This window comes from Canis lupus, chromosome 28 (genome assembly GCF_048164855.1).
Source record: "Canis lupus baileyi chromosome 28, mCanLup2.hap1, whole genome shotgun sequence".
Classification (NCBI taxonomy): domain Eukaryota; kingdom Metazoa; phylum Chordata; class Mammalia; order Carnivora; family Canidae; genus Canis; species Canis lupus.
In genome coordinates, this window is record NC_132865.1 from 27663976 (window position 1) to 27690715 (window position 26740).

Here is a 26740-nt window from a genome sequence, read left to right on the forward strand (position 1 = left end):
GGCACAATTATTGTTGTGGTTAATTCCTGAATAAAAGTATCAGTAATAAGTTGCTTTTATGGTATTAATGCTCCTCATAAATATCTTGTTTAGATGAATAGTACTTCCATAGAAGTGAATGTTTCCATGGATTCTAAATAGCCAGAAGTTAGGAGTGTTTTAGTTACAATGTTATCCTTGTACGGATATCAAATAAAAAGAGGTTAAAAAACATTACATACAAATTTGAACAGCAAACATTGGTGCATGCTTTTTGTCTTGGGCAGCATCTCTTAGACATCTCAAAAGCTCTTTTACTTTGTTCTCTTGTATTTCTTTTTAAAGAATAGAACAGATGAGTTTTAAGATAGAAAGAAAATGTTTTGATATGTATTATGCATCTTATTTACTTAAAAATTGGTTTTAAACTTATTATAACTATTAAGAATATAGCAAAATTATGTCACTGTGTAAATTCTCTCCTAAGTAAAATATGAATTAATTTAGAAAGAAATGTAAATTAAGCAAAAAGAAATTTAATATTTAACTTTTTATGAGAAGGCTTAGAATGAAAACATAAAAATTCTAAAAATTTATTTCAATTATTACACCATAAATTTATAAATACATTCTTTGCAGAAGTAGTTTTCAGGGGACAAATGTGCCTGTAGTTATATGGAATTTTACATAATTGGCCAAATATTTAACTTAGTTTAACATTTAGCCAACACTTTTTTCTATCATAGCAGTTATAAAATCATATAAAGTTTTAAGCTTAATACTGTCAGCAACTTTATAACTTAATATTCTTGTAAGAATTTTCATTTATAGTGGGATTAAATAAGTGATATTAGATAGCTATTTCATTCTGACACCATAAAATAAGTAGAACTTTATTTTACAAGATTTATTTAACAACCACATAATAGAAACACTTCATTACATTAGCACTGATATATTCAACAATAGTCTTCATGGCAAAGATGTGTGTGTGTTTAGAAATAGGCTGTAATCTTGAAATTCACAATTAATACAGCTGTACATTTTAAAAATCAATACAAACCCTATAACACATAAAAATGAAAAGATTTTTAACCTTTAAAGAAAATGTCCACCATTTCACTTGATTGTTCCATACTAAAAAACTCAATTTTAATGCAAGTGTCCCTTATGAGTTTACCTCTGTTGCAACTATATCAGACAACTCTTAGAGTACATTCTTTTCTAAAGAAATCTTTGTAAACTATGTATGAATATAAATTCATCTCAAAAATTTCAAGGGTAAAAAAGAGTATACATATTAGGGTGAAGCAAAATTTTCAACTTCTTCCTCAAACATAACTCACTTTCTTATCCCCAAACTTAAGGCCTGAGAAAAATCTGGGTTAATTATCAAAACAAGAAAATGATTCTTTACCTCTTTCTTTAGTTTTTAAAAATGTAACAACCCGTGCTTGATACTGTTAATTAATTTTTTTCCTTTATTAGATTTTTGTTATCTGGAGAAACTAGGAAAGGTCTCTTTACTCATATATTCAGCACAAAGGCTTTTAACTCCGATCTGCAATTTCATATTTCAATATAAAATTAGAGAAAGTGTGCAGAAATTGAACTACAGAAATAATTTGACTGAAAACTTTGAAACATTTGACTCTGTATATATAATAAGAAAAATATTCAAGAAGTTCTCAAGGTCAAAATCAGGTAGCCCCCTTCAAAAGTACAATATGATGAGAGCTTTTTAAATTTCACAGATTAAATGTTTCTAAGAACTTAATGTTTTCACTGCTGATAGAGACTCGGCCATCTGGATATTATAGCTTGTGTCCTGCCTCTTTGTGGCAGCAGAGGGCGCTCTGGCATTGTTGACAGCGTTTAAGTCCCTGGTGCACTGCGCTAGCATCTCCTTCCCAGGAAGGAAACGTATATTTCCCTGGAGGGTTGTCATTGAGTATCTCAAAGGGTCAAGCTGTTCCTAAGTTATTCCGAGAAGCTTTAATTTCAGACCACTAAATGAAAGTTGTGATTGTCAAAGGGCCTCCGTGGCATACTATGCCGAAATCCTCCGATTGCGAAGCGTAAACTGTTTCATTGGCAAAAAAATGCTGAGCATAGGATTTAATAGCAAATTGGCAATAGACATCAAACTAGATGATTATTTTATAAATAAATGGAAATGAAAATAATCTTAAAAATCTAGAAATATTATGGATCGATAGCCACTCTGGATTTAATTCTCTTAACCAGAACACAAAATTGTGTGTTCCCTTATTTAAATGGTATTTTACCTTCTTTCATATCACGTACCTCATTTCTATTTAGAAAGTAATTTTAAAACTTATTAAGCTTTCTGGAGGACAAGTTTAGATTGTGCTAAACAGGAAGGATTGGAGTGAGGGAGATTAGGTGTGTTTCTATTATGTAATATGAATTATAACACGAGTAAGGCAGAAGTACTTTGCAACCTTGGACCCTTGTTGCTTCATGAAACATACGAGGGAATGTGGGTACAGGAGATTGGCACAGTTGCGTGAACTCTGGAATGAAATCAAGCTTCCATGATAACATGTAATGCTTTAAACCCATTTCAATTTCCAGTCACTACTCTTAACTGGCACATGAGGAATGTTTCCCAACACTTTCCTTTTATTATTTGAGAAGCACCCTTCTTTAGTATGTTTTACCTATTCCCTCCTAAATTACATAAAATGAAATATAAATCTAAGTCATCAATGGACATGAAAGACCTCACTTACAGAGTTCTAAAATCAGAGAACAAATAAAATCCACCCTGAGGGAAGGAAATGTGATTCTGTCCTGAGCATATTGTGCTTCACCACTTGACTCATTTGATATATCTCCATCATTAAGGTGTAAAAGAATGAATCTGATGAAATGTATGATCCATTTGTGTCCCACTTCTAGATCTGGATCAAAGTGGGTCTTGCTGTCTCTATTGCCCAATCTGGATTGTTTTATCTATTTCTAATTTTAATGTCTTTCATGCTTGTGGGTTTATAAACAAATGCAAGTCAATATGTAGCAATTTCTTTTGAGACCTCAGGCTAGCTACAAATTGGATGATTTCCTGTTTCTCGGTCTCTCTCCTCTCTTTGATTCATTATTTAGTTAAGATATTTAAAGTTTTATCATTTATATTTAATGTTCTCAATATCTAGGCTAGGACAATGAAATATGCGGTGAGATTTAAAGATTTATTGAATATACGAATACTGACCCATACGACCCTCGAGTCCTAAAGCGAATCTTCATTGCCTGCGATTTAGTAAGCCACCCTGCCCTTTTCCAGGAGCTTTGAGGAAGAAGATGCTGTAGTCGGTTTTTCCGCAGTGCGGGTTTCAGGTCTTCTGGCCTGCAGTGCCTCCCGCCGGCCAGGAAGCGCTGAGCAAGCTCCGCGCATCAGAGAGATCTGCAGAGTTTGGGTCTCTGGACCTGCTTAAGAAGGCTGCCCTTGCTGCCTGAGGAGGCAGGGGCTGGGTGAGCTCCCGCTTGGTCTCACTTAGGGCCCACCCCATCTCGTCCTGGTAAGTCTCGAGGTCCTCACGTGAGTCCGTCACGAGTCCCTTTACTGGCCACCTTAGCACTGTTCAAGTATGCAGCTGAGGACCTTACATTTTGTATGTTTTAAGGAAGATGACTTAAGAAAAAAAAAAAAAGAATAAGAAGAAGAACCTTCATTCTCCTTGCAAGTCCCGCCCATTGCTTAGATTCGGGTTTCAGTCTAAATAAAGTGAAACTGTTTCCCAATGTACATACACTAGCTGCATAATTACGGGAAGACCGAAAAGGGCAAGTCAAGTGTGGCAACAGCTAGAGCGGACTATTTTGGTAAAATATTAGGTTTTGCTGTATGCAGCATTTCTCTGCTTTTATTTTATTTTTTATTTTTCTTTCTCAAATTACCTAATACTCTGGTATTCTTTGGGATGGGAGCGGGAGGGTCCTATTGCTTTTTGGTTCAATTACGGAGACGGGGGAGCCGAGGTCAGCACCGCGGACAGCACCAGGCGCAAAGGGCGCGGCCACTTTGGTGAATCCTCTCTTAGCTCCCCTCCTTTGTTCCCAGCCCCTGCAGGCCAAGGCAGAACAAAGACATCTATCAAGGCTCGCTTTCTTAGCCTGGGTTTGTTTTTGGCTCCAAGGCCGTGGTGCGGAACTACTACCTCAAGAAAGTCCACTTCATTGGCTTCCAAATAAATTAATTTGCTGAGTCCTTCTAAACTTTCAGGCCTGGCCTTTTCCCCCTGTCCTACTCCTTTGACTGATTTGGCCATTGAGACTATGTCGATACAAGGAAACTACCTTGGCTTTCTAAAGCCAGGCAAGGCCCACTGGATACTAGGAAGAGAAAAGAGAGGGGATGATGGAGGGGTAGAGGGCTGTGGTGGTAGTTGTTGGGGGCTTCCCAAAGGAGTTGAGCCATTTGAGGTTTCTTGTGCAATGTGATGAGGGCGCCATTTAACATCTTTATCCTCTCTCTTCTGTTTTGTTTCCGCAGCTTGGCCCAGAATTGCAATCACCCTACTCGCTCTTTAAAGAACCACTGCTTTCTAAACAGTTCCACTCTAGAATATTTGCACAAACGGGAGCTCCCGCTCTCCTGATGGCTGAAGCTCCTGTCTTTATGCGGCAAATGACGGGTTTGTGCTACTACCCCTCAAACCCCCTTGTGATTGCCTTTTCCTTTTTTCTCGTCCTGAGACGCTCTGGTGTCCTTCAAGTGCAGCCATAGGCTCCGCTCTTGGCATTCACCGCGTGCCTTAATTGTATGACATTAAATCAAGGTCCGCTGTGAACACGGAGGGCAGAGTCTGATCTTGATCCGGAAAGTAACTGACCCACTGCGGATACACCACTTCTCCTCATGCTCTTCCCCCTCCCCCGAGCTCTGAGTCTCTACGACTCCCCCAGAGTCGTAACTCATAAGCCCGGCTCCTGTCTCAGCTCGCCTCCTGCCACAGCTGCCAGAGCCGCTGCTAATTAGTCTGTTCGGTGGAAGTGTAGACGATGCATGTGTCTGCGTATACATATGCATATATCTGCATGCCATTTACAGCACACCTAAAAACATACATACGCCTATAAATCTAGTTTTCAAATGACGGCGTGGATCGAAGTTAATTACCCCTCTGGTACAGATCTAATTTCGTAATCGTGTTATTTTCCTGAAGGCAATTAACCGAGTTGGTTCGCCCTGCATCTCTTCTAAGTCACTTGTAAGGAATGGCAGGTTTTAAGGACCGCGCCACTGGTGTTCTGCAGAAAGCTTTGTCAATCATTTCTTGCTGTCGGGAATGAGATCTAGCACATAGACGGGAAAATCATCATGCGTGTGTGTGTGTGTAAGATAAACACGCAGATATGCCTAGTCTCTGTGTCCTCTGATAACATTACCGCGGTTTCGGTTGGGAGATTTGGGGAAGAGATGAGAGTCCAAGGGCGGGCTGGGTCGTCTTTCTTTGTAATGCGGAAAAATTAACTCAACCGCACCTGCCTAGTCCCGAGAGAGCTGGGCGGCCCATCTGGTCTGGCTACAGCTTTGGTGCGGAGAGAAAAGGCAGCTCGAGCGCTAAGGCTTCCCCACCGCCGGGGAGCGCGGACCTCGGGTCTGGGCCCGGCTGGGGGTTATGGCTCAGAACAGCGCAGCCAAAGCGCTCTCCTCAGACTGCGGCAAGAGTCAGGAGGCTGGAGGAACCTGGGCCGGGCGGAGGGAGGGCGAGCAGGAGAGAGGAAGGGGTGAGGGGAGTTGACCTCTACGGGCGGAGCCCTCTGCGCAGCGGGCAGGAGCAGGCGGGCGCAGCGGCTCTTTTCGCGGCGTCCCCTACGGCGCGGCGCGGCGCGGCGCGGTCGGCCCCCAAGGCCCGCTGCGGCTCCTGCGTCCGAGGAAGGAAGGATCCTCAACCACCGCGGTCTCCGGGCGGCGTAGATCCCACCTGCGGCTGGAGAGAGCGCGGAGAGCCAGTCCAGCGCGGATTCCCCAGCACGCGCCCCTGAAAAACAGAATCACAGCGCAGAATTAGAGAGGGCGGCAGGAGGGGGGAGGGGAGTAGGAGGCGGGAGGGAGCAGGCGAGGGAGATGGGGTGACGGGACCCCAGACGGCGGCTGCGACCTCCATGCCCAGGCTTCGGCCGCGCGCGGAGCCCCGGGCGCGCAACCCGGGGGGCGGCGCGGTGGCAGTGCGCGCAGGTCCCGGCTGCGGACGCCGAGAGGTGGGGGCCAGACGCTGCGGCACAGCAGCCGCCCGGGAAGAGACGTCGGGAGCTGTTAACTGTCAAGACGCGTCCACAGGAGATCCTCCGGCGGCGCAGTCCGGCCGTTCCCGCAGTCTGTGCCCCCTTTCCCCTTCCTCACCCCTTCCCTCAGACCACACTCCGCATCCGTACTCTCCAATCCCCACCCCTTCTTGGGTTAGGACCCTGCAAACTGCAAGACCCGCGAGTCCCAGCAAGAAAATCGAAACGATCGATGAGAGAAAGAATTACATATACACATAGCCCTAGAAATCCGAAGGAGAAAGACCTGCAAGCCCTGATCAAACCTGGAGAGGACCAAAGCGTTTTCAATCGCTGTTGAGCGCCTTCGCGGAGGAAAGAGGAGGCTGAGAGGCTTCCGTGGTATAAGGTGCTTTAGGGTGGGAGGTGGGGGTGGGTGGGGGTGGGTCGGAGCGGTCCGGTCTTTCCCCCTCGCTTGCTGATCCAGAATTAGGGATTAATGGCTCGCTCCAGCCAAACAAATAAGGCATCTGCCTTCAGCACAAGAGGATTACACGGGCTGCTGACGTCACCAGTCAGACAGATGTTGGCTCCCAAAGTCCTGAGCAGCTCGCTGTGTCCTTGAAACCAAAGAGCCGCAGAAGGCGCTCAGCCCCCAAGAGCTGCGCCTGGGTACAGCAAAGGGCGAGTGCCCTGCCCTTGCCTATACCCCCTGGCGCCCACGCAGTGGTCCAAAGGCAGCCCCCCTAGGACGTCGTGCCCCCAGTCTCTCTGGCTCTTCCCCACAGCCCTACCGTCAATGCTCAGACTTGCTCAAGGCAAGCCAAAGTCACCATTTTCGGTTGCCTCTCCCTAAAATGGAGACAAGAGTCGACACCCCCTGGGCCATCTCATCTAGATCCCTAATTCTAAGCTCTTGGGCTCTTACTCACTCACACATGACTGGCCAAGTAACTACAAAATAAGCACCTTGGGCCGGACAGAGCCCACGCTCCAGATGAGGGGCGGCCTTTTAATTATGTGCGCAAGCAGCAGAATCAGGGCTTATCTGCATCTCCTCTTCTCGCCCCCGCCGCCATCCATTCCCCAGGCCGAGGTTTAGGTTTATGCTTAATCTTATCATGAATGCCATTCCGGGCGAAGGTACCTTTCTAAACAATGACCTGTTCCCAATCAAAATGTGTGTCCCCACCAGAACCCTGAGCCACCACTCAGTGAGCCACGAGGACCTCACCATGGTCCTGATCACTGCATTTTCTTTGCAGATACTTTGAAGAAGGCTTTCAAAAACAAATAAACAAAAAGGTGTGTGTGTATGTATGCATGTCCAAAACCTTTGTGGCATCTGATTTTAAGAATCTGTATATTCAGGTAACTGCAGTTTTATACTATAGCTAAATCGAATTCATAATTCATAAACCCTAAACTCTGTTTAATTTGATGCCGTTTCAAAATTAAAATTTAAGTATAAACTCTTTTAATTTCTTAAACCTGCATATTATTTTTGCTTTATATGATTTCCCAGTCCTATAGAAGTCACCCTAAAGTCAGATTATGAAATCAGCCAAAAGATAACATAAAATTGGAAATTTAAAGGAACAATTTTGAATGTGTTATGTAATTCACAAATGAAATGGTTTTAAGTGAAGTTCAATTTTGTAAAGAAATAAAGGCAATTCAAATAACGTGTGAAACAAAATAAATTGATCTCTGACACAGAGCTTCACTGAATCAATCCTGTGCCCCAAATCAAATCAGTATATATTAAAAATCTGTGACTTTCTTGGAAAAAAAAAATGTTTGCCCACAACACTGCACTGTTGGTTATAGACTACAATGCCTAAACAGGAGTAGAAGATGTAGCTGGGTTATATCTCCATTCATATTATTCCTGTCTATCAAAGTGGCATTTAATTTTTCCAATTTTATGCACTTAGAAATTCAGCCACTGATAAAAATCAACTTAATTTGCTTTAGTGTTATTCAGGTAATGCCAGCCTAAAATAGTTAAATTTCTCTATCCTCGCTTAGCTTTAAGGCCTTATAAGAAACAGCCCATATCTTAAAGGGGTGGATTTAAATTTGTTATTTACCAGTAACAAAAGGTAGACTTCATTTCATTTTAATTGGGTAAAGAACACACACTATTTGAGACAGCGTATATAAATCATTTTTTTTGAAACTTGGTAGAATAAGTTTGAAATCCCAAACTTTAAAGAAGTCTAATTCTTCATAAAAATCAAAAAGATTGTTTTGCCTCTCAACATATTTGAATGTAAACCTCCATTCTGCTCTCACAAGATTTTACTAGAGTCCTTTTTGCTCAGTGATTTAATATTAGTTCGCTGTCCATGGTCTTGATCCACATGAAGGGAGATGCTAGTGGTGCATTTTGAAAAATGTAAATCACAGTGCTTCTGCACCAATTTAATGCCATAACATTTTAAGGTAATGTCAAAGGGGGGAACATCCAAAGGCTTTGAGTTCTCTCCCCCATTCCAGTTGTTTTCATTTTTCCATATTTGCCACCAAATTGTGAGTACAGGAAGCAGATGGGAAAAGTTTGCATTTCATTATTTTTGAGCTGACAAAATCACCATCCCATTTAGGGGTCCAAAGAACTGTAGTAAATAGAAAATAGTATTTTTTTTTTCAACCTGAGTTTTTTTTCTTCCAAAAAAGTGACAGAGACATCCTTGTCTAGGCTGCCTTGTTCACTTTTACAAATGGTTTAACAAGTGCAGAAATTTTTACAAAATGACAAATTGAGGGAGGAAAAAGCCAAACAACAACTTCTTCAGCCCTCTCTTTGTAGATAGCTAGATAGATAAAGATATATCACACGCATAGGCAGCTCTAAGAACATTAAATTAAATCCCTTCTCTAACACGCTCTAATTTTTTTTTTTTTTCCTAGTGGAGCAAAGAAAGCATTCGCCCTAGCAGTTAAGGCTACTCAGTAATTCCTTCTTTCCAAAATAACGTTTCACCTTCCTTGCAAAAAACAAAAGACTGACCTGGCAGTGTAACATTTAACCTCCCCTGGGGTTTCCTCCAGGGGGGGTGAAAGAATAAAGGAAAAACTTTCCTCTTTTCTCCAAACACTGCATTGTCTTTCGTCTTTTATTTTTCTCTTCAGATTATCAAGAAAAGTACATTATTTATCTATATGCATATAAACACACAGAAACAGATGCTTCTCTTCCGAATCCCTAAAAGCCGCTGCGGCTCTTTGAAGGACACCGACCTGAGCAAAGCGGTCCCAGTTTTGTTTTGATGCAAGTATCCCAACGGCGAGAAAACAGGCTCTTGCCCAAACTGAGGTCGGTACCCACGCCAGGCCAAGGGGCCGAACTTCAGCGATTCACACTTTTCCGGGCGCGAGAAGACCACTCTCCGGAGAAGTATTTGGAACTTGGGAAAATCCTTGTACCGGAAGAAAATGGCCTAAACACAATAGGACTCGCCATTTTCTCCTTGTGAAGCACAAAGCGCTTGGCGCTGCCCGGCACACAAAGGAAGCGTGGGCCCGCGGAATTCTTGCACATTTTCAAGAGGCCAAAAAAAAATACCTCCCCCAGAACCACCATTTCTCCCGCTTGGGCGCTCCGAGACACACTCAGCTCCCCTCACTCGGCCCTTGTCGCAAGAAGATCCTTTGTATCATATAAGCTAAAAGAGCCACCAAAGGCGCGAGGCTAGCAAGCGGCCAGACCCGGGCCGACCGAGTCCCGCCAGCCGAGGGGGCCCGGCCAGCGGCGGCCCAGGACTGCGTTCTAGGCCGGGGGCGCGCTCATCCCCTCCCTCCTCCTCGGATCTCTCCCTCCAGTTCCATCCCGTCTCCCCTGCGCGTCTGGTAGTGCGGGAGCTTAGGGATCTCCGTGACCTGATTTCCACCCAGTGCCAGGAACCAACCTTGCAGCCCGGGGCCGGGCGGGAGGCTCCAAAGGATGCTCGCAACGCGGGAACCCCTCGACTCCGCGCCTCCCGACGCCCCCCGCCCGCCGCTCCGAGTCTCCGCATCCAAGACTGCCGGTGCCTTGTTCTGCACGCCCACAGCGGGCGAAACACTTCACTCGCTCACGTGCGGAAAGTGCAAGCTTCGAGGGAGCCCCTGTGAATAAAAACACCGACACACAACCCGCGCGCTCCGACTCACAAAGCGAACACTCCCAACTCAGCCAGCGACGCAGAGCACTGCCAACGTAGGAAAAGATAGTACTTACAGCCGGTGCGCGTGTGGGTAATCCGCGTCTCAGCCCATTGGGTTTGTTTGTTTAAAAAATGTATATATGCACATCTCTATAGGTTTGATTTTGCACATCTTCCACCGTTGAGAAGGAACAACAAAAATCTTGTAGCCTAGCGGGGATGGGGGAGGGGGATGGAGATTTTCATTGTCTACGCTCTGCACACGCAGCCCAAGGAAAGACGCTCATTGCCGTGTGGGGCTCCTTCTACTTTCTGCTTGAAATTCAGAAGCGTTCAACGCAGTAAAGCGGGGGTTTGGTCTCCCTCCCAGCCTCCCACCCTCTGCGTTCTCTCTTCTCTCTCTCCCTCCCTCTCCCTTCTCTCTCTCTTTCCCTCTCTCTCCTTCTTTTCTCTCCTGTCCCCTCCCTCTCTCTTCCCCAGCTCGAAGTCTCTCTCTCTCTCTCTCTCTCTCTCTCTCTCTCTCTCCCTCGCTTTTTTTCAAAAGAGGGCAGGTCGCTTCCTGCATCCCAATGAGTTAAATCAGTCACTTACTTCTCATGCATCAGCAGCCTCTATAACAACCCGAGGGCTGCAGGCACAAAAGAGCATTTAGCTGCCTCCAATTTGTGTAGAAGGCCTGTCCTTAATTTGTTTTTGGAGTATAATTAAATCATGTATTTCACGTAATATGAAAATACCAAGTTCCCAACTTTAAGGAATGAGCCGCTAATGGAAACCTTTGAAAATATACCTCCCTTCTTGTTGGTGTCCTTAGAAAGGGCCTAGGACGCCCCAGAACGGAGAGACCAAGGGTTTGGGCCCAAATCTACCCGCCCCTCCCCCCTTTACACGTCAAGGTCACAGTCATATGATTCCCCCATTGCTTTAAAACGGAGCCCTTTTATCAACTCTTCGCCTTGGAAAGGAATTAAATCTCTTTGTGGTATGGGAAGATCTGAAGGATTAAATAAATAAATAAATGCATCCTTAATCTGAAATACACACGTAAGCAGAATCAACAGTGATCAGACGATATGGTGGTAGGGGGTGTGGGAAGGCTGACACGCCATGTGAGAGTGTGTGGTTTTCATCTCCCCCCACACACCCCACCCCTCCTTGCCAGGCAAATTCTGAGGTCTCTGGGTTTTGCTAGGGTTTCCTCCTGAGGCTGAGTGGGCCTTACTGGGCGGGCGACAGAGCCAGCACTCCCCCACCCCTTTTTTTTAAGCTCTTAGAGAATCTCTGAGGGGTCCAGATCTTGAAGACACTGCCCAATGGTCAGGAGGGTCCTGTGTATGGTCTGGGTCACAGAGAGCAACTCTGCCTTCCCGCAGTTTCTCTTTCAGAAAAACAAAAAACAAAAAACAAAAAACAAAAAACAAGGCCAGGCCATTGTTCTTCCTCAATGAAGAGGGAGAGGGTGATAAGAGAAAGACCTCCTCTTCCCCGCACTCATCACCCACCTCCACCCAAAGCCACTGCTGGGGAGATAATTTGGGGAGCATTTTTTTGCTCCTGAGGTCATGGGAGCCAATATCCCATTAACATCTTCGGTATCTTCCCTGTATTTTCTTCAGCAATATTCCGTTAAGTCGTCAGCACCCCACTCCTCATTTTCTGGTTCTAACAGGGCTTGTTCAGAAACACTGCATTCAGATACCAGAGAGGTTAGGACTACAGATAACCACATTTAGTTCTATCGAAAGGGAATAAAACAATATCACTCACCACCTCCTGCCTCTGAACATTCGCTCTTATACGGTAAAGCACCCTGGGGTTCTGAGTAAGGCCATGTTTCACCTTGAACATTTATCAAACCGGACTCTGCTGCCTCTGCTGCCGCGGGAGGACACGCAGGCCGCCAGCACCCAGCTGCTATCTGCTTGAAAAATCCAACAATACCTCCAACGGGGTCGTTTGCAAAAAGTGAAAACCATAAATGGAAGAGGGATTTTTAAAAAAAATTATATATATATATATATATGTGTGTATATATATATATACACGCACACACACATACGTGTGTGTTTCCCCAAAATGCTGGGCTTGGGGTCTCGAGTGACCTAAAACAAAACATTATCTCTGCAGTTAAGTCCAGACGGAAGGCCTCACTGAACCGGTGTTTTATTAACGGCGAGAGACAACGTCCTGTTAGGAAGCACTAGAAGGAATGAGCATTGTCCCCCTGCCCTTTATCTTTCACCAGATGATGCTCATTCTATCTGTTTCCAGTGTATTGACCTGGGATGTGGAACTGTTAAGGATCGGCAACGTCTTGCCAAAGCCTGAGGGAGGCAGGGTCACGCGGTGCGCACCGGTCGCGCTGCCGCGAAGCTGCGCCTCTGTGCTCTGATTAGCCAGAAGGGTCTGCTCTGTTGGGTGACGACTGCAGACGACCCCAGGTGGGCCCTTAACACAGCAAACACCCCCCCCCCACACACACACATACACACACACACACACATCCTGGCTTTGGTAATGCCAGCTTTGCCTCTTCTTCCTGGGTCCTGGAATTTCAGACAAGCTGATGGGGAGGCCTTTGGAAGAAAACTAGGCGGCGGGTGCCTGTCCTACCTATGGGCAGCTTCCTCGCCCGCGGTTTATTCTAGGTTCAAGCTGCAAAGAAAAACGCTAGAGAGGTCAGAGGCGAATGCTGGAACATTCGCCTGGGCCTTTTTACCCCTCCTCCCCCAACAGATGGCCGGGCCAGGACACCTGCAAGGCAGCCGGCAGCCGTCGCCTCCGCGCAGCTCTCCGGACAGGGTCCAGTGTTGGATCAGATAAGGTCACCTAACATCCTGGGCCCGGTTCGTTCATTCCCCCGCCGCCCCCCGTCCGCCCCAACACCTTTTTCTGGACACCTTTCAGTCCTTTCGGAGAACAGAGCTTCCGATCTCCGCCTCCCACCCTTGGCCCAGGAACCTGAGCGGGCGACTACTTTCCAGCCTCCGGTTTTTTCAGGTTTGCCAAGCGCGCAAATCTCCTGCCCTGCGCACCTCAGCACCCGGGCTCGGAGCTTATGAAAATGTAACCCAACTCATTGCCAGAAGTTGTTGCTAATTAGTGGATAATAAACTTCTGTAGCCAGGGCACAAAAGTCTTTTAAAAGTGCAAAGGTGTTCTTTGTTATGGCATCAGAAAAGGGATTAGCATATCAATTGGACTGGGGGGACCGGACAATGAGCCCTCCTCCCCCTTCTCTGCCCTTAGTATGCCGCCCGCCGCCGCCACCTCCTCCACCTCCTCCTCCTCCTCCTGCCCTTCCTCCTCCTCCTCTTCCTCCTCTCCCGGCTGCGAGAGCTGTCAAAGAGCGGCTGGGGAACTAGCTGCAGGGCCGAAGGCTGGGGCCGCGCGGGCAGGCGCAGTGCAAGCTTCCCGCCGCCCACCAGGCCGCGCGGCCTGCGCGGCGCCCTCGCCCCGCGCCCCGCGCCCTCGCCCCGCGCCCCGCACCCCGAGCCCCGCGCCCTCGCCCCGCTCCCCGCGCCCAGGCGCGCGCTGCGGGAAGGTGGAGGAGGCGCGCGGCGGGGCGTGCGGGGACGCGGAACCCGGGCACGGGTGGCCTCGAGGGCGGGGACGCGGCCTGTCCGGGGAGGGCGGCCCCACGCGGCCCCTCGCGGCGTCCCGTCCCCGCGCCCGGGCTGCGCCAGCTCGCGCCCTTCGCCTCTCCCGGGCCGCGCGAAGCCCCAGAGGACGCCGCGCCCCTCGGGCAGTGGGGAGCCCTCCTCGCCGCCGTCCGGCCTCTCGGGGCCCCCGATGACCTCCGGGGACCCGCACGTGCACGGGTCGGGCGGGTGGCGAGCGCTCCCGGGAGCCGAGCCCTGCGTTCTCGAGGCCTGGGTCCCCGGGGGCGGCGGGGCGCGGCGGCCCCCAAGTGCGCGCTCGGTGGTGGCCGAGCGGCGCAGGCCTCAGCAGGCCCCCCCGCCCCGAGCTGGCCCCGAGGGAGCCGGCTCCCCGGGCCGACGGAAAAACTGGAAAGCCTTCCCCGCCCGGGTGCAGTAAAGCACAGCAGAAGTAAGTCTCTCGGAGAGGGAGACGCGGCCCGGGCCTGCGGGGCCTGCGGGCCTGCGGGGCCTGCGGGGCCCTGGCTCCGGCTCCCCGCGCCGCCCGGAGCGCGCCGGGGCCGGGGCGCGGGGCCTGCGGGGCCTGCGGGGCCGCCCCGGGCTCGGGGGAGGAGGAGCCGACGGCGGCGCGGGCGGGCGGGCGGGCGGAGCGGGAGGCCCGCAGCGACGGCGCGCTCGGCCCCTGGCTGCGGCCTTGGGGAGCGCGGCCCGGGCGGCTCGCCCCTCCGCCCCGAAGCCCCCGCGGGCCCTGCAGCCCCCGCGAAGGAGACGTTTGCTTTGCTTGTTCTTCTCCCCTCCCCCACCCCCTCTCCCCTCGCTCCCCGGAGGCAGCTTCCGTCCTCTAAATGCATTTCAAAAAAAAAAAAAAAAAGGAACTCTCCGGGGCTCTCCTTTTTCCCCCCCCCAACGTCTCGCCTCCTTCTAACACTGGGGTTTGGCGACCAAGCACCAAACTCACACAAGTTCCCCCGAAAACGAGCCGCTTTTACTGCCGAGAGGGAAAATGTCGGGGGGAAAAAAGTGGAGGTCGGTGTTTCCCTAAATGCAAAACATCAGAGAGGAATCTGAAAAGAGCTTTACTTTCCCTGCGAAATCTCCATTGTTGCTTGGCAAACAATGGGAGCCTGGGCGACTGTGGGGCGGTGAGAATGAATAGGCGATCCGCGGGATGTGTGCGGGTCAGTGCTTGGGGTCCCGGGCCTAAAGCCCCTTTCTCAGCTTGCCACAATAAACCAGAGCAAGGTTTAGTCTTTACTGGGTCACCGGCCATCCTCTATTATTCAACACTTCACAACAAAAAACACTTATTAATCAGCGCTGACCAGAGGCCCCTTTTGAAACAAGAGAAGAGGGGAGAGAGGGGGAGAGAGAGAGGTGAAAAGAAGATTGAGAAGCCCCGGACAGAGCTTTCTAAAGCCAGAGCAACCATAGGGTACCTTCCTCCAGTGGCCAAAGTTTATTTGACACAACAAAGTTTCTAATCAGGCCACGGAGACCTGGATTTCTCCTCATTTGCCTTACTCCCCTTCTCTTCCTCTGAAGATGTTGGAGACTTTGTTGCGAGGAAGGATGGCTTTAGGTCAAATTGCTAAGGCCTGATCTTAAAGATCTAATTGCTATTGGAAGAGAAGCCTGTTTCCCAGCTGGGCCTCCACTCTGGAGATGGCGCAAGGAAGACTGTCCAGCTCTGCTCTGGGCACCCTGCTGATGGATGAGGTGTCAGGCCAGTAGTCATGTGAGGACTGGTTTCCAAATGGTATGAGCAGTAGTCAAATGTGGTACTTATTGGTGATACTGAATGCAATCTGTAGATTTTCTACTTCATGATGTTTCAGTCCGGATATATCAGAGGACTAAACTTGCTTGCTAGAATGAAGAGGAACTGCTGATTCTTATGCTTTGACAAGGATTTAAGGGAAAGAATGTGATGAATAGTTTTTGAGAAGAAAGCGGTTCAAAATGTTCCATACCACTAAAATCAGCGGGTTCCTTGCTCAACTTTGATAATTTTTGCAGAGCTTATTTGATGTTTGTAACCTAATTGTATTTCTTTCATTCATCTGGTTACATGATAATTATGAACACATGCTAAGACATATATGGACACTCATATACATCAAAGTGAAGTGCTACATACATCAGCTTTATGGATGATTTGCAACTCAGCTAGATATTTTTGATGGCGAAGTTTTGTTGCATTTTGATTTGGGGTTGGAAGCCAATATTTCTTGGTTAGTCTGTCTGTTTTACATTACTCAGGTTGTAATTTAGCCAAGTGAGCAAAACTCTTTTGTAATGGCTGATGTGTACAAGTGAACAGAGGCGGCAGATAGTGAATCTTGGTTGTCAAAAGCTATAGAACAATTATTTTCCTAAAGAAATAGAAGTGAATGTCAAAGCAGTAGTCTTTTAAGTTTAAAATTTCGTTTGTGTGCACTTTTGAATTCCTGTGTAACATAACTAACCATTTCACTTGTTATGATTCAAAGAAGCCTTTTAAGCCCAGAAAATGTATGGAGGGGGATTGTGACTTCAGCAAATTAAGCTGTAGAACTAGATGGCTTGGTAATGAAAGCAAGAATGCAGAATTACTTGGTAGTAAACTGCACTGGTATTTACCAGACTTTATGTAGTAAATGCAAAAATGAGTTGCATGGTTTGGTCTCAGGAAGTGTTTTACTTAGATGCCTACTATTTGCGATTGGCTTTTTTATGTTGAAAATATTGTGTTACTCAGATTTTGCAGAGCTCAACGCTTCTTGCAATGGAGTAATCAACTGTTATCTGAATTATTTAAAGCCTGGGATTAAAAGGCCTTAGAGTTGATGCTGACAAGCTCTCACATGTAGGCAGGGGAAAGTTTAGTATTCTTTTCTTTCTGTATATACTTTGAAAAAAATTTGGTCAAGTGTGGTGAATTATTTTTAAAATTTATGCATAGGAACAATGAATAATTCTTTTACAAATTGTTTTCCAAATGAGCAAATAAGATATTCAGGAAAAGAGTAGGAATCTCTTTCATGCACAACAGTGTGTCACCTAAAATTCATTGTTTTTAAAGGACTAATCTTTACCAAAAAACAAAACACGTTTGCTGTAGAAATCTCTACTGTTTCAGAAGAGTGTTTAGGGTGTGGATACACGCAATATATTCACTCAACAAATCCATTTGTGGGACATGACAATTTTATGTCATGTTTTTTCTTTTAGTATTTTGGTTAGCTTCCTAAGTTGCTTAAAGGAAGCAATCCTCTATTTGTGTGGGTAGTTTTACTTGTAAACTGAAGGTATGTACTAAATGGGACTAATCAGTGACAGATTATCTTCTGAGTTCTACTGAAGAAGCAAATAGTCGAGAAAAGCCTTAATCATGATATATAATACATTGAATGTGTACATATATCATCACACAGCACATTATTTTAATACATATTTATAGACTCCAAATACTTATCTTTACATTATTTTTCTCTTTTTTTTTTTTTTTTTTTTTGCTAAGGAATTAACTAAATAGCATTGTAATGACATTCCCTTAAACATACCAGTGAATTTGTATGAAAATTGGAATAGCTTCCACATTTGTCAAAGGAGAAAAGAATAATACATAAATATATATTCAGCAAATGTTTAAAATAGAGAAATGCTATTTGTTTATGTTATTTGCCATGGACACAGTATTTATTAAATTTGATATATCTTTATGAAATCATTGTTGTTCCAAAGTACATTTATTCAGTACTATATACATACTATTGCACTTTTTAAAAGAAAGTACTGAAATCTGTAACAAAAACCTAAAAATCACATGATAAATTTAGCACATCATGAAAATTACTTAATAGGTAGCTAAGTCATTTATGTCCTGGAAAAAAAAAATTTTTTTTTTGCCTTAAAAAAAATCCAGCTGGACTTTTTTTTTTTTAAATGACACATTTAAATAAATCTCAGTTACAGAAGGAAACAAATATCTTGGTAGACCTCGTGCATCTTTATCCAAATGAAGGTTAGATGGCAAAGCCTATGGCTATAAAATGAAAAGTATATGTAGTCTGGTGAGCTTATTTTAAAACATATTTCAATTTTTACATTTGCTTTTCTTCTTGGCAGCTGCATATAATTCAGACGTTTTTTCTATCTTGACAGAATTTGTCAAATTCAGTTCAATTTATATCCACATGATCTGACAAAGTATAATATCAATAGGTTATCATGAAGTATAAATGTAAACTCTATCAAATGTTGCTTTAATACCTAGTACTTTTTCTTTTATCTAAAAATAAATCAATGTAGTTTTTCATGATAGAAGGTAAAAAGAAACTGATAGAAATTTGACTTGCCCCCTATGATTTACCCTGTTGCCAGAGAATTCTGGTTAGCTGTATAGATCTGAGACTTCTGTGAAGAGACTCAACCTGGTACTTATTTATTTATAAACTTCCGGCTCACTAGAGAGTCAAAGTTATATTTAGGAAACTAGAACTTCCTACGATATGTGTTTATTTGAGTCTTCGATTTAAATACTTTATGAGTACACCGAAAGTAATTTTTAATGGAAAATTTTGATTTGGTTTACCTGCATTACATCTAAACAACGCTGATGTATTTCTGTATATACCATGATATGACATCTCATTTTTTGGAAACAAAAGAAAATGAAGCTTCTGAATTAAATCCCCCCCCTCCAAATTTCCACAGTTCTTAGTTTAATATTTCCTTCGACTAATTGCATTTTGATACATATATCGTAAACTCCATTTTGGCTTACACAACAGTTTTTTACCCAGAAATCTATCTGCTTATATAACCATTTGTGACAAAGCAGAGTGTTCTAGAGAATTGCATAAAAGTCTCCAAAGATGTATGTGTGTGTATTTAAATGCTTTAAATTTCAATGGTTTGTGGCTGTTTAGTATAAGTTTAAAACAGATTATTTGGCAGGCTCTTTCTTTATGGTAGTTTTTTTTTTTTTCTTTTAATGAGAGCTAAGTTTTAGAAATGCCTAAAAATTAAAATGTACAAAGTGGAACACTTCTTTATTTGGATTTTTTTTTAGTTTGGTAATCAGAGACTCAGTTGATAAAGTTGCCACAAGCTTGCTTCCCTCCTCTTCCCCCCCCCCCTCCCAATTAAGGAGATACTGTAAGAAGTTAGCTGTGTTGAAGCTATGGCAAAGAACTAAGGTGTTTTGGTTTGGTTTGGCTTGGTTTTGTGCTTTTATGGAATAGAATGTAGCTGAAAGTCCTTGAACTCCTATAGTGCCCCTTACATGTTTTATTGCCTTTTGTAGGACTATTACTGGGGGCAGGGGTGTTAGAGAGGAGGAGGAGGGGTGGGCAGCAGAGTCCATGGATCAAGTAGAGTTTGTGTGGTAATGCTAACGATACTGAACTAGTCTCCCTCTGCCAGGAAAAGAGCCATTTTTCAAGCTTTTCATTCTCTGTTGTTCTCTTCTCTCTCCACTCAAAGTGCCTAGGAAATCCCATGAAAATTAAACTCTGGTAAAAATCATTTGTTCCATACCTGATGACAAAGGTATCAAGAGGCAGGAGAATGACTCAGGTTTCACGTCAAGATTGGCCCTTTGGAGTTTGTGCTAATCTGCTGCAATATAATGTTATGTTTTATGTATGTGCACAGTGTTTTATTTCCCAGTAGTTGCATGTACATTGTAGATGCATGGATCCCATATTTAAAATTAAAACCCTAAAAATGAGAACATTTACTTGAACATATTTTGTAGGGAAAAAGCATAGAGGGGAAAAGGTCTTTGCTATTGGAGAAAAAAATACATGGCCATGAAAATATATAATTACATATCTTGGAACTATCCTTAATCAGACTCCAGTTTTCTGAAGACCACACTTAACTGAAGATTATGAATATCCCAAGAGGTTTTCTAGATACTCCAGCTTATGAAGAAAGGAAGCTTTTTTATAAAACCAGCAAGGTGAGACCCTGCTCTATCTCAACTGCCTTTATCCCAAGGTGGTTCAATGATCCCCAAAGACCTAGAAATAAACAGGTTTGTTTGCACATATACATCACCACAGAGCCTAGTCAGGACAGGTCATTTGGGGGCCATCTGGGAGGAATTTAGATTGGGGCTGTGGGCCTGGTTCAGGAAGCCTGCTAAGTTTGATATGACAGGTTCCCTGGAATTTTGTGAAGGGCTTTGCACTCAGAAGCAGAGACACAGTTTCTCCAAAGTGGTAGAGTAATACCATTTCATGCTTTGGGGAGGATCTGGGTTTGCTAGCGTCAATCCTAATGATTCCCACAGCTTTAAAGAAAATGTACTTTATGAGTAAGCTTTCCTTTTTTCTTCCTTTACCTTCTCTGCTTTCTCTATTCTTCCTTCTTCCTCTCCTTCCCTTCTCTTCCCTGTTTCTCTTCTCGGACTACAGTAGCATTGAATCAGCTCAATGGACAGATGCATACACTGCCATAGATTTACTTGCTTGGTTAATTATGCTTTAAAACTGGTCTGTTGAGGGCTTAAATGAAATGTCTGTACTTAATTTTTTTTTTCTGTTTCATTCTTCTGAGTGTTCCACTCTTCAAAGGAGCCTAATGTCTTAGACCGGTGTACTTGCTGAACACAAGCCTCACTGTGGAGTCTGGAGGTCAGGTGTGGTTTTCTTCTAGGGTGGGCTTACAGTAGGCCTGAGGTTTACTGATGTGAGGCATATCTCTGAGACTACCCAAAGGGTCTCAAACTTTTAGGAACTCTCCTGGTTTTTGAAGTTCTTCTGGATCTGAAAAGAAAAACAATGAGTTGCCCTTTCGGGTAATTCTATTTTGATTATGTCCACATTCCCTCTGAAGTGTGTGTGTGTGTGTATAAGGAGAGAGAGAGAGACAGAGAGAGAGAGAGAGAGAGAGAGAAGTGATAGATTATGGTAGGGATAGTTGTTGAGATACGGAAATGGCCTTAAAATTTGGAATACAGACATAGATAAACATGGTTATCAAGGACTTTTCAGAACATCAACAACCTAGGACAAATAACTATACAGTTTTACAATGCCTCTAGTTTGGAAGTGTACTTCTATAGATGGATTAAGAGATTAAGGAGACTCAAAAATCTGAACTGCCCGGGAGCCAGTAGAATTGGTAGGCTGTAAGAGAGGTGGTCTGTTGTATTCCCTTATCTTTAAGTAAGGCTGAGGGCATGTGGGAAGGAAAGAGAACTGACATTGGCTAGGTTTACTGTTCATATCCAGAGTTCTACAAGGCTCTTTTCACAGCATGTTATTTTATATATTCTTACCCAAACCATTCAAGGTAAGAATTAATTTTTATTCATGTTAGAGATGAGAAAACAGAAGCTCTGGAGGGTTATATAACCTGACTAGGGTCACACAGCTAACACATTTTGGAATCTAGATTAGAATTGAAGGAAGCTTCTCTCTAGAATCTATATTCTTTTTCTTAAACCAGAAATATCTCACATGATTTATTTTCCTCATAATCATTCATGACAGAAGTAACTATTTAATCACTACGTATCTTCCCTGACTAATCTTTCTCTATACTCTCCTTCCTGTGGTTATTTTATACTTCTGTCATAGGGGCAGACACCTTATGCTTTTCCATACACTCCTAACCCAGAGCCTGTTATTTGACTCAAACCAGTTCTGTTTGCCTACAGTGCCTTCACCAGGACATTGATTTGAGTTGCCTTTTATTCACATGGGTGTGTGGACTGAAGAATTTGGACTGAACTGATACATATACATAGGTGTACGTGGATTGGTATTTTATGTTGTATTATATTATATCGTGAAACGGAAATTCGACGCCAGCAGTAGCAATTTTGCTTTTCAGAAATTTAATTTTAGTATGTGAAAATTCTTTTTTCTTTTTCCAGTTCTTTAATATTTATTTTAAGAATTTTTTTTGCTATTCTATTTCATATCCTAGCACCCAATCTAGCCAATTAAATTATGAATCTGAAACTTTGAGGACTTACGCTAGTTCCTTATTGAAGTTAGGCATTATTTAGTATCAGAATTAACTCTTTCAAGCCCTTGATTACACTTCTTATTGCACTTATTAAACATTTAATATTTTATTCTTAATTCTCAAAGGAAAGAAATATAAGGTTAGTAATATGTTAGTAATATATGTTAGTAATATGCCTATATTACATGGAATTTTCTAGCTATGAGTATACTTTTAGTACGTTGAATATAATTCTCTGTCTCAATATTCTTAACATGAGAGTAGTAGTCCCTATTTTAGTGAGAACTTTAATAATTTATTAATATTGACAGAGCATCTTGAGAATGATAAATATTATCAGGTATAAAAGTGAAAATATAAATGCTGCTAGAAAAAATTTAACTTCAAGTTAAATTAATGCTTTTTATTTTGTTATTTTTTGTTGGAACATTTATTTTCTTTCAAGATTTTCATGTTGAAATCTTTAAATGGCTATTACTCATATGTAAAGACTGTTTCTGAAGAAAACCAAGATCCTAACATAAATAAGAATTCTTTTTCTTGGGTGTTAACCAATTATAACTTAGGGAAAATTAGGTCAAAAAAGATGGAGTAGTACTTTTTAAAGTATTTTGGTAATTAGAATAACTTAGTAAACAACGATAAAAGTATGAAAGATAAAATATTAAAATTTAATATAGTAGTTTGGGGATAAGAACTAAACATTGGGGATCCCTGGGTGGCGCAGCGGTTTGGCGCCTGCCTTTGGCCCAGGGCGCGATCCTGGAGACCCGGGATCGAATCCCACATCGGGCTCCCGGTGCATGGAGCCTGCTTCTCCCTCTGCCTGTGTCTCTGCGCCTCTCTCTCTCTCTCTCTGTGGCTGTCATAAATAAATAAAAATTAAAAAAAAAAAAAAGAACTAAACATTGGAGATTACACCAAATATTTGCTTCCAAGATACAAATAACCTTGGAAGTTATGCCTTTGGGTATGAGTTACTATTTGTAGTACTGCTCAAAATCAAAGATTGAGGGTTACTATGGGAAAGAAGCAATGAGAGTACATACTCATTTGGATTCTTTCAGAATAGTACTGTAATATCAGTGACCAAAATACTAGACCAAAAACCATTAAATCCTGAGTTTTATTTGGAGTTAAATCTCAGGTAAGCCAGTAAAGCTCTTTGACTTTGATTTAGTTTCCTTATCCTCAAAATGGAGATAAAATTGCTTACTTACAGAAGAGATATTGAATACTAATTAATTAATGAGTTCGAACATTGCTAATAAATTCCCCTTTTTTTAAATTCCCTTTTCTTAATTCAGTTTTCAAGACTACAAACTCAGACATGCTGAAGATGCCGAAGTTCTATGTCTTAATATAATGTATCTCAATATTTGGGTTGTTCAACTGTGTACCTAGCAGACTCAAAACACAGATGTGTTTCTTGGATAGCTTAAAGCTGGCTTTAAACTAACCAAATCACAATGAAACTTTTGGTAGAAAGTACCAAATTCTGCTGGTTTCACCTACACAGCTTAAGATTTATATGTGTGTCTGTGAGTGTATGTGTATGTGTGTGTGTGTACATGTTTTATATATTTAAATATATGCAATTCTTTTGCCTTTTAGGTAGAAATGTAGAAAAATATATTTAGGAAAATAAGCCACCAAATCACAAAGATTCCAAACTAGTCCTTATCTCTAGTTACTAATATGTTCGCTGTGACCAAGGCACGGCAGCATGGGTTTAAGTTGAACTGGTTGTATCTGACATGCTTAACTTAAAGGAATGGTTTTATGTTTGGAGGAATTAACTTAACATTATAGTACCCTCTATGCAGGGAAGTAAGTTAGACCACATGGTGGCCTTCCAGGGTGAATGGGTCTCACATGTATTTAGTGTCTTGGAGAAGTCACTGGACAAGGAATCAGGAACCCCCATTTTTAGGCTTGGCTGCATCTTTAACCAACTAATGAGGCAGTAAGAAGTATCAGTTTTCTCAAATGTGAATGAGTGCACTAGGTTAACATTATACTCCCCTTGTGCTACAACCGTAATCTCTTGATTCCTAGGCTGATAGCCTTCCTATTGTTTTTACACTATCTTCCAAAGAGTGTTTCTGAAGGCTGGAAATCAACTCCAGGCAAACTAGATGGCAGGGAGTATTGCCTGCCGAGAGCTGTGCACATATTCAATAAATACATATTGCTTGAAATACTTGATGATTAATTAACCATCTAGAGAAAGCCTTTGATCAATGTTGATGACTAAGCCTTAATGGCAAAATAGTTAAAATTTATTGAGTACCTCCAAAGTGTCAGGCACCCCATTTGCAGTTTGCATATGATATCTTATTTAAGCAATCATCCAGGAAACACATCTCAATCTTCCTGGAGAGTTTTGACATTTTGGAATTATTGGCCATTCTTTTCAGGAAAAGTATTTTCTGCTGGACTTGTTTGGAACCTCCCTCTTGATGTCATTTGAAGAAATTCAATAAAGGCAAACGGATTTGCATTGGAAGAAAGCAGGATGAAATATCCATAGAAAATTCCAGCTAAAGCATTGAATTTATAAATTGCATCTTGAAAACTGTAGCCAAGATCACGTTTAAGCCAAAATCTTCCTCATCATCCATAGTTCCTCCCATTCTTTGAATATGTAAATAGGCAGGAATATAGGCAGGGAGTGGTTTTATTTATTTATTTTTTAAAATTTTTATTTTACCATGTAAATATCTCAAGAATCCATCTTCTGCTCTCCATCCCTGGGATAATTATTTTAGTTCAGATATCATCATTTCTATGGTGGAATGTTACAGTAACTTCCTCACTAGTCTCCCTTCTCACCGTTTCCTAATCTGTTCTCTTTCCTTACTACCATGGTGTTTCCTAACACTCAAACTTTCTAGGTTTTAAATTCTTCAACAGCTCTTCTTGACATCCTCTATGAGACCTTGCTTCTTTGTTGCCTCCTTCCCAGGAGGAGGGAACTGCCCCATCCTCTGAGTTTCTGTGCACTTTGGTATATGCTTCTTTTAGCAAGTATATTTTATGAATGTCTCTCCTGTTGGTTTCTGAACTTTCTATAATACAATGTCTTTGAATCATGTCAGTGACTGGCACATAGTTCATAATTATTGAAGGAATAAAGAATTTGGGAACCTGAGCTATTCTGGGTTTAGTAGAGGAGATATAATGTCACAGTTCATTAAAATTATTTTTCTAATCCATTATCTTGTTTGATTCTCACAAAAAACCCAACCCTGTAATTTTGATCCATGAAAAGGGCTTGGTTCATCTCCTCAGAATGTCTGATAGGCAATCTATTTGATCAGGTGACAGTTGGGCAGGGCCTAGAGATAACTATTTCAGGGTTATTTCTCAAAGGTCTGAACCTCCTTTATAACAGTAGGCCCTAAAGTTTTAGGGCCAAGTTTACCCTGACAGCCAAAGCAGAATCCAGTTTCCAAAAAGAAAATGTTTCTAGTTCTTAGCCTAGGATGGTATAGGACGGCTGCAGGATGTAAGGTAGCAAACACATTTTTAGAATGACCTGAATGAAGAGAGTAGAAAAGGGAACAGAGAAGAAACCTTATTAGAGGCCCTGCAGAAGCTTAGATCTGTAAAACCTAGCACTCTGGGACTTAGAATTGTCCTGTTCTGGCAAACATAGCTAATGGCTAGGGAATTTAGGAGCCTTTTATATTTAGGAGAAGAGAGAGCCAGAGGCCTTTTGCATCAAGATATTCCTTTAACTTTCTTACCAAATTCTTTCACTTTGTCGTGCGTCCTGACATCCCATGAAAAAGAAACTTGTCTTTGTCAGTAAGCCTGTTTAATAGACAAATGTGCAATAGACAAATGTGCATCTCATTTTAGGGATGTGACTTACCTAACAGAAAGAAAAAAACAGCATCTCAAATTTAACATGTCCCAAACAGAGTTCTTTGTTTTCTACACTCCCCAGATGTCCCCCAAGTCAGATCTTCCCAGTTTTCCCTATCTGTAAATGACACACCCATCCAAGGGAAAAACTTCAGAAGCCATTCTGGATTCCTTTATCTCTCTCACCTCCTACTCATCCATCAGCAAACCCTATCAGCTTTTTTATCTTCAAATATTTCATAAGTCTGATCACGTTTTTCTGCCTTTACCACTACCTTCTTATGCTGAGCCTACCATCACTTCCCTCATGAGCTAGGGCAATAGCTTTCAAACTGGTCTCCCTCCTTTGCTCTTGACCTTCTTGCTCCCCAACTATAGACCATTCTCCACAGAGCTGCCAGAGTGATCTATTAAAATGTAAATCAAATCACTTTGCCCCACTGCTCAAAACCACACAAAGCTTTCTGTCACACTCAGAATAAATCCAGAGTCCTTGCAATGACCCACAAGACCCTACATGATCTACCTACCACCTGTCCATTCTAGTTCCTTTCTTCTTTCTTCTCCCCACTCATTCCTTTCAAGACATTCTGGCCTTCTTACTCATGGACCTGGTGTACTATGAAACTAATGGAGTTTCCCTTTTAATTATTTTCTAATAAGTTTAGAGTTAAATTCCTAGTCAATCTCTAGTAACACTATAACAATGCTCAATAAAAAAAATACCAACCTTACTTCTGGCTTAGCTTTATTTTTTGCTATTATTTTTCTTTCTCTTACCTTTATTACTTACAAATTAAATATATGTTCCTTACATCTTTGTTACTACAACAGGGAAATCAGAAAACACAATAAAAACAGAATATTTTTACCACATTGCTCCCTACCCCAATCCTCCAGTGACTTCCCGTTATTTCTATTGTAAAGTTTAAACACCTT

The 26740-nt window shown here is 43.0% G+C and overlaps 2 long non-coding RNA genes across 2 annotated transcripts in view; one reads left to right on the plus strand and one right to left on the minus strand.

The window, feature by feature from the left end:
- Positions 1-840: 840 nt before the first annotated feature.
- On the minus strand, positions 841-10823 carry LOC140620345 (uncharacterized). Its single transcript, XR_012020139.1, has 2 exons — positions 10439-10823; positions 841-5990 (listed from the first exon to the last, which is right to left on the minus strand). It is a non-coding gene; the product is annotated as an uncharacterized lncRNA (long non-coding RNA).
- A 3175-nt stretch (positions 10824-13998) lies between these two features.
- Positions 13999-26740, plus strand: part of LOC140620347 (uncharacterized) — a 445283-nt gene continuing 432541 nt past the window's right edge. Inside the window, exon 1 of the long non-coding RNA XR_012020156.1 lies at positions 13999-14414. This is a non-coding gene — a long non-coding RNA (uncharacterized lncRNA). The remainder of the gene's footprint in view (positions 14415-26740) is intronic.